This window comes from Marmota flaviventris, chromosome 5, assembly GCF_047511675.1.
Source record: "Marmota flaviventris isolate mMarFla1 chromosome 5, mMarFla1.hap1, whole genome shotgun sequence".
Classification (NCBI taxonomy): domain Eukaryota; kingdom Metazoa; phylum Chordata; class Mammalia; order Rodentia; family Sciuridae; genus Marmota; species Marmota flaviventris.
Window position 1 is genome coordinate 7,910,966 of NC_092502.1, and position 7,056 is coordinate 7,918,021.

Below are 7,056 nucleotides of genomic sequence, written 5' to 3' on the forward strand. Positions count from 1 at the left end.
GTTGTCTGTGGTCATGGGACTAAATCCAGACTTTCTTGTGGCAGTCCAGGATCCAAATATGTCTCTAAACCACAGAGAAGCTTCCCCTACTTGGACATTTCACCCCCTAAGGAAAGAAGCCACCATCATCATCCCACAAATGGCCCCACGAAGTCCCACGCGGGAGGTGCCAAACCAGGTGCAGCGTTTGTGACATTTCTGGAGAAACACCTATTCGAGTCCGTTTTCAATTTATTTACTTATTTCATCACTGTGACTTGAGTTTTTGGTGTCATTTATGAGAAATCATTACTTCATTTTAGATCACAACAATTTACCCCTATTTTTTTTTTCTTTTTTAAGAGTTTTATGGCTCCAGCGCTTGTGTTGGGTCTTGGATAGATTTTAAGCACGTTTTTGTGGATGGTTGGAGGTGGAGTTCCAACGTCACTCTTTCACACAGAAAACCAGAAGTTGTTGAGAAGGTGGCCCTTTCTTCCCCCCCCCGGGCTCTTATGAGGACGATGAACAGCAGGAGTGAAGAAGGAAGTGGGTTACCAGGTTTCCCTGGTAACCTGGCTCAGGTCGCCACCGGGGCCTGGGCTTCCTGTCCCTCAGTTCCTGCTGGGCGCAGAGTTGACCAAGGCGTAGCTCAGGGTTCAACAGGGAGTTCCTCGCTGTCCCAGCACTTCTGAAACGAGGTACCCAGAGACGGGAACAGGGAGAGCTGGCGAGTTCAACAGCCTCACTTTCTTGGGGCAACGTCTGGCTCTTGGGGAGAGGCCATCTGCCTCCATGGCTAGCCACAGCTGGCCCTGAGCAGCCTCGGCACTCTTTGCTGGGTCTCTTAAGCAAGAATAGAATAGGCTAGGCCTCCCTTCTGGCCAGAGTCCCCAGGGCAGGCTACCTCCCAGGACTTGAGGTTGGAGGAGGAGCGGGCCACTTCTTTGGCACAGTCTCGGCAGGAAATAGAATAATGAGCACTTTTCTTCTTAAACTGAGCCTAATTGCAACATGAAAAATAATTACAGCTTGTGAAAATGCAAATGTTTAAGTCGGCTTCCCGTCGACTCCACCCCTGCAGGATGGACGGAGCCCTGGCAGCAATCCTTAGGGAGTCACGCCATGAGGCAGGTGGTCACAGGTGTCTTAGGAGAGAGGGCTTGGGATGGGCCTTGGTAAGACAAGGTCCTTGCTGGAAGGACCGGGGAGCAGAGCAGAGACAGGAAGCACTCCGGAGGAGGGGACAGTGAAGGAGGAGAGATGGTTCTTCCATTGACCAAGGTCTGAGAAGTTCCCAAGAGGGAGAGCACCACCCAGGACGAGTGGGGCTCTTGGTAAGCACTATAGAAATGGGCTCACAGGTGTGTCAATCAAAGACAGAGATTTATTTAGGAAAGAAGAGATACATTCAAGATGCCACCTCAAGAGTGAGACACTTTTACACACTCAGGGGAGAATGTGGGCCATCTTGAGGGTGCAGACACTTTGGGGTTCTCAGGCTCTTCAAGGACACGTGTGAGGGAAGGCATGGAGGTATACGAGGGTGACCTCAGTCTAATGGTCACAGGTGGCTTATGGTGGTCTGGCCATTCTTGGGATCCTTAGGTGGATGTGGTTTCCATATCTGATGAATAGTAACACTGGAAAGTCTCCTAAATTGTAGTTTTCTTAAAACCTCACATCTGTCTTTGTTTAATTTATGTATCGTGTGCGCTAATTAACAAGGCAAAAAGTCATTTTCATAAGTGAGTAAATTTATAGAAACTCTTAAGATTTCCAGATTTCTGGGAAGTGAAGGCGGGGGATGGGGGGTGGGGGGAAGAACTTTGCTGGGGAGCTTTCCGCTTCCTCCTCTTCACCCATCTTTTATTTTTTTCTGTCTCAGCCTCACTATCGCAACTGAGCAAAGAAGGATCCGGAATCAGGTTGTTGCTAGAACCAGAGAAGGTGCAGGCCACGCCCCCGTTGTCCTGTGCTGCGCCGTTGGTAGACCACAGAGGGCAGCAATGTCGGCAGGAAAGGTAGGTTCAGAGCCAGGCCCTGGCCGCCCAGGCTTGCGTCCTCCCACCTGGGGCAAGAGCGGCCACTGCTCAGCTGCGCCTCTCCCCTGTGTCCCAGAGGCCACTCCTCAGGTAGGTGGGAGCCCTGGCTGCAGAGGTTGCAGGCGCTGGGGGCGCAGCGGGCTGGATTAACCATGTGCCGGTCCTTCGTCTTGGGGTCCCCCTCTGCCTCGTTGGAGCTTCCAGGTGACCTCCCAGACAATCTGCCTTCATGGTTGCAAGACTATGGTCACAGTTCTCCAGTCTAATGGGAGGGAGGACAGGCCACCAACAAGATGGCAAGCTCCTGCCCCGCCTTCTGTTGTGTCTATAAAGTGCTAAACTACCCTACCGGTCAGCATGGCCAGCCCAGGACCCCAGAGCTCATTCCTCAGTCACTACCCCAGAGAATCCTGAGCCATTCCCCACCGTGTCCATGGATGCTGACTCCAGTCATCTTACATCTTGTCCCTAAGCTGTGTCCTATCTGTGTGGCAGGGTCTCTTCCCTGGCCATTGGGAGAACTCCCAGAGGACCTCAGGGCCACCGGGTGTCACTCCTGTGCTGGGACACTAGGTCACCTGGTTTGTTCCGATGTCCACTGAGGCTCTCCTGTTATTCCCCAGATGTTTGCTGGGTGGGGGGGGGAGTGGGGGATTGGGGAATGACACTCCATCATCTGCCTGCTCTGTGCTTGGCTTTGCCCTTTTAGACTGGGTCATGCTGTCCTTGAAGCTGGGTCCTCGAGGGCCAGGTGGCTCCATGTCCTCAGTCCCGCACATTCACGTTCCCCGGGTTTCAAGCCTTTAATTTTCTGTCTGAGCCACTTGGCTCTCCGAGCTGTGCATCTCACAACCCACCTGCTTATATTTTCCTCTTTTCCAAGCCTAAGAAGCTCTTCCACTCCTTCTCCTCCCCCCTCAGTCCCTCCCTCTCCCTTCCTGTGCATCCTTGCCTTTTTCCAAATCGCTTTCTTTGAGTCCTAGTAAACCAAAACAAAAAAACAAGACAAAACGAAACATAGGATTCAATCCCTCTCCCCAGCCCTTCACAGGGATTTTCCTGAACCCTGCCAATCTCAACCTTTTCATGGGTAAAATGAGAACACGTCAAGAACTTTGAAAAGATTGAATAGATGGTAGGAATATTAATCGGCATCCTCTGCATCTCCAACATATGGTCATAACATTGAAACTTAAGGACATTTTCCGAGTATTTTTGCTTCCATTTATTGGATACCTTTACAGTTGGTTTTGTTTTTAAACATGGATGTGTATTCTGAATGTTTAAAATTTGACTTTGAATAAATATCCGCCCACATATGGGGTGAGGAGAGGGAAAAAAGAAGAAATCAGAAATCAAGTTGTTTTTTCCTTCAGAGCTGCCCTTCAGAGGGCTTGGAAAGGTAAAGGCTTCAGGCATTTAGATTCAATCACCTCTTTTATTATGCAAATATGTCCCCTCCGAGTCTGCCTGTCAGGTAAGACGGAAGGAAACCCTCTCAGGAGGAGCGGAGCTGCCGACGCAGAGGCAGAGGTTGGCAGTTTCTCAAGCCCCTTTCCTCAGAAGCCAGGCAGCCCTTCTCCCCAACAGCCCGCTGGCTTTCTTTACAACGTGGTCCATTTTCCCTGCTCCTTCCTGTGAGTCAGAAACAAACCCAAAACCCAGCGCTGGCTCCTACTCCGGCTCCCTCTTTCCAGCTCTCAGGGAGAGGCCTCCTGAGGAAGGCACTTGGCTCCTGTGACCTGGGGCTCCCATGTGCTGAGCACCGTGCCTGTCGGTCTGTGCATACCAGCCTGTCCTCCGACAGGTGGCACCGGGGACAGGCTTGCTCTCATTGTCGTCTTTTGCTGATGAAGAACGGGAGACTCACTCACCCAGGTAGTCACTGGGCTCTTCAAAACAAGGATTTAACCCAGAGGTGGTTTAGAGTTAAAGTCACACTAAGCCGCATGTGCAGAATCCCGTGGGCTTTGAGACAGGGGCACAAACTTACTTTATAAAAAAATAAAAAAGAATTAAAAATGTTTAATTGAATGCACAAGGCGTTGGGTTCTACCCCCAGCACCTCAAAAAAATAAAATAAAACGAATAAATTAATCAACACACTAAGATTGGATATTTTCAAGGTGTACAATGTGATGATTTGATATGAGACCAGGGCAAAGGACAGGGAGCTAATTATCAAAGGAAAGGAAATGGAGAAGCACTCCCACCACCTGGCTGCTAACAGCCCAGCAGGGAGGAGAAGGATCCCATTCTCCAACACAAGCAATCAATCACCCCCTGGACACTTTTGGTCAAGTTGGCTAGAAAAGAGGAGGAGGGGACATGAGAAGAAAGGAAACCTAAAATCTATAAAAGAGCAAGACACTCTCATTCCCTCGGGCACCAGTTCTGGACCCCCTCCTCTCTGGGTGTTGGATCTTCAACACCAGGTGAACAAGGACCCAGTCCTGATTTTCAAGACCAGTTTCACCACAAGCACAAAGTGATTGACACATCGGCTACCACCCAGGCTGTGCATTAGAGCTGAGAACGTGTTCATCTCACGAGGGAAAGTGATTGCGCTCTGACCAGCGTATGTGGCCATCTCCCCAGCCCCAGCCCCCGGAAGCCATTATTCTGCTCTCGGTTGCTAAGAGATCTAACCTTTTTAAATCCGTCTACAAATGAGCTCATGCAATATTTGCCTTTCTGTGCCGGTCAAGCCTGATTCTTGTCATCCTGGACTCTGAGTTTCCAGAAGCAGAGCCAGACACAAATTGCTGCACAATGTATTCAAAGTTCAAAGGAAGGAGTGAGTGGATAGGTGAGTGCGTGGACACCAATCTAAGAACAACCAGGAAGGTCCAGCAGGGGCAGTCTGGGCTTTGGATCCAGGTGTCTGCGTCTGGTCTTAGCCAAGTCCAGGGCTTGCAGTGCAGCGTCTCTGGATCTAGCTTTGTTCCGCTGACAAATGGTGCCAGAAATGGGAAACAGCTCCCTCTCAGGGTTGTGGGGGGAATCGATAAACTAATTTGCAGGGAAGCTCTGTTATTCTGTAGCCTTTTGTCAAGATAATCTGAATGCAGGACCATTCTCCACTCCAGTTCTAATATACAAATGGTTACTTAGGCTTCCTGACCAAGAGGAGGGAAGTCCTCCAGGGAGCCCCTTGGCCTCTGTGTCACTGAGCCATTAGCTTGGCCTTTCAGAGTCTGGCTCTGTCCACTCACTCAGCAAGTCTCTGGCCCACTTCCATTTCAGTTCCGGTGGAGGCCCGATGCCAGAGTCTTATTTTGTGAATTTGCCTCTTAGAGGCTCTGGGATCTTGGGCAAAAGTGTCTCGCTTTTGTTCCCTACAAAACGGGGGTATTAATATCCAATTTCACGAGATGCATGAAGGTTATGTGCTCAGTAGTCTGTGGGACACAAAGTCCTGAATAACTGGCCGCTTCCCTTCTTTCCTCTGCCCTGAATCATGGAGTCTGTTCAGAAATTAACTGAAATTCGAGTGTCCTAGGAGACAACGGAAATGGGATTGAGTTGTCCTCATAGTCGGTGACACTTCAGTGGGTAGCACAAGATGGTCACCCTGTGATGCGTGGGTGACTGTTTTAGATCATGTAAAGGGTCACTGCGGCAGCAGGGACGGCAGCCTCTCCCCACTCCCTCTTTCCTCTGAGCTGGCTGGAGGCTGACCACACTCTCCACAGCACCGGCAGCTCTCTGCTCTGTGAGGGCTTCCTTCCTCATGCTCATGCACACACATGTCCTGTGGGGCTTGTCACTGCCTCCCAGGGTGACCTTTGCAGATGGGGCTGGGAGCCTATGGACACCTGCTTGACTTCCTGCCTTCTGAGGCACCGACTCTGGGTTCCCAGAGGGCCTGAGCCCCACAGTGCCTGCAGCGGGCATCCCCTTAAGACGAGGGCTTTCACTTTCCCCTGTGCTTCCTGGGAGGGCCTCATGAGCCCACCAGGACCCTCTTTGAGGAACCCTGAACGAGAAGGTAACTGTTATCGATTGGGTTTAGAAGTGTTTCCCCCAAAGCTCGTTCTTTGGAAGAAGGATCCCCAGTGCAGGAAGGTTCAGTTGTGGGATTTTCAGGCACTGATTACACCTGTGACCTCATCAATGGATGGAATAATAACTTGAATGGACAACTGTGTGGTAACTGAAGGAGGTGGGCATGGGTGGAGGCAGTAGCTTACTGAGGGCGTGATCTGGGGACGAGATCTTGTCCCCCGCTCCTCCCAATCTCTCTGCTTCCTGGCTGCCCTGAGGTGAGCACCTTTCCTTCATCTTCCCCTCCCGCCATGATGTTCCACCTCATCTTGGGCCATGGAGATGGCCAACCATGGACTGAACCTCTGGAACTGTGAGCTCAAAAGTAAGCTATTTCACATGCTGGTTCCATTCCAGGCCTGTGCTGAGTATTGACAGACACCCCTGTGTGTGCTCCTCATGGAAGCCCTCTGAGGGTCTCTGTGGCTGTCCCTGTTGAGAGCCACAGCCAAAGCGGCCCCAGCAAACTTCCGGCTGATTGGCTCACAGCGGCCCCAGCAAACTTCCAGCTGCCAGCTGATTGGCTCCTCTGCGGTGATGCTCACTGGGCTGTTTCCCCGCCCTTTCAGACCACGGAGCTGCTCATTGGGGAACTCTTTTGGCTCCGCCCATGCGACCCAGCCAATCGGCCTCAAGAGCAGGAGGAGTGGGGATTGAGAGGCTCTCCGGAAGCCGGTGGGGGCAGTTGGGCTCTGAGGGAATTCCTGAAGAGCTCGTGTGGTGCTGTGTGTGTTCTGAAAATAAAGTTTGTTCCTGCTTGATAAGTGGCTTGTGAATTGTGCCCAGCCAGACTGCGGCAGTCCCCACTCGGTGGCTGAGAAAAATCAGGGCTCTAAGAGGTAAGTAATTTGCAGTTCCACACAGTGACTTAGCTATTTTACAAGACAGAGCATGTGGTCCAGGAGCCGTTGTGCCTGGCTGGCTCCATTCCCACAGGTTTCTTCCATCCACTTCATACGAGGAGCCTCAGAGTCAGAGGAGACTT

At 51.3% G+C, this 7,056-nt stretch overlaps 1 long non-coding RNA gene across 1 annotated transcript; it reads left to right on the plus strand.

Moving 5' to 3' along the window:
- The first annotated feature begins 524 nt into the window (after nucleotides 1-524).
- Nucleotides 525-6,821, plus strand: LOC114095463 (uncharacterized). The gene is made up of 3 exons (XR_003583258.2): nucleotides 525-680; nucleotides 1,868-2,003; nucleotides 6,429-6,821. It is a non-coding gene; the product is annotated as an uncharacterized lncRNA (long non-coding RNA).
- The last annotated feature ends 235 nt before the right edge of the window (nucleotides 6,822-7,056 follow it).